The sequence below is a fragment of the Syngnathoides biaculeatus genome, unplaced genomic scaffold (genome assembly GCF_019802595.1).
Source record: "Syngnathoides biaculeatus isolate LvHL_M unplaced genomic scaffold, ASM1980259v1 ctg92_pilon_pilon, whole genome shotgun sequence".
NCBI classification, from domain to species: domain Eukaryota; kingdom Metazoa; phylum Chordata; class Actinopteri; order Syngnathiformes; family Syngnathidae; genus Syngnathoides; species Syngnathoides biaculeatus.
In genome coordinates this window covers 36643-37644 of record NW_026907536.1, presented here as the reverse complement: position 1 = coordinate 37644, position 1002 = coordinate 36643, and positions in this window count along the sequence as shown.

Sequence of the window (1002 nt, the reverse complement as noted above, 5' to 3'; positions counted from 1 at the left end):
CATATGTATATGCAGTGGAGGGCAACAAGACTCCTGACCTACCACAGACTGAATTGCAACAAATTGTCTGTTTTGATTGATTCCGGTGCGTCAGCAAACTGGATGAACGATACAAGTTTTGAATAACTGATGCCACGTCCGCAACTGAGTCCCACTACAATCAAAATATACCCATTTGGCTCTAATGTCTTAACTTTGAGTGGTGCATTAAAGTGTAATGTGGAAAAGGGACAGAACGTGGCCCAGTGCACATTCTATGTGATAAAAGGTAACTGCTTCAATAGGACATCCAAAGCACTGGGCCTGATCAAGAACGTCACGACAGTGTCATGTACACCACAATATTCCACCGTGGCAGATGAGCTTGTTGCAACTCACTCCGAGCTGTTTCAAGGAATCAGAATGCTGAAAGATGGTCAGGTGAAACTACACATAAACCCTGATGTTAAACTGACATGTCAACCACATCGACGATGACAGTTTCACCTCCACCAGAGGTTTTTGACTAACTTATTCAATAGAATTACTAGCAGGAGAGAAGATGCCAGAAGAATGGAGGAAAAGTGTGCTAGTCCCCATTTTTAAGAACAAAGGCAATGTTCAAAGCTATGGAAACTATAGAGGGAATAAAGATGATGAGGCACACAATTAAGTTATGGGAAAGAGTAGTGAAGGTTAGACTCGGGACAGAAGTAAATATCTGTGAGCAACAGTGTGGTTGTCATGTCTAGAAAGAGTAGCACCGAGGAGCGACATTGTGTCTTTATAGACCTAGAGAAAGCCTATGACAGTACCAAGAGAGGAACTGTGGTACTGAAGCGCAAATCTGATGTGGCAGAGAAATATTACAACAGTACAGGACATGTATGATGGCAGCAGAACAACAGTGAGATGTGCTGCAGGTGTTTCAGAAGAATTTAAGGTGGAGGTGGGACTGCATCAGGAATTGCGCTGAGCTCCTTCGTGTTTGTGGTAGTAATGGATAGGTTGACAGATGGTTAT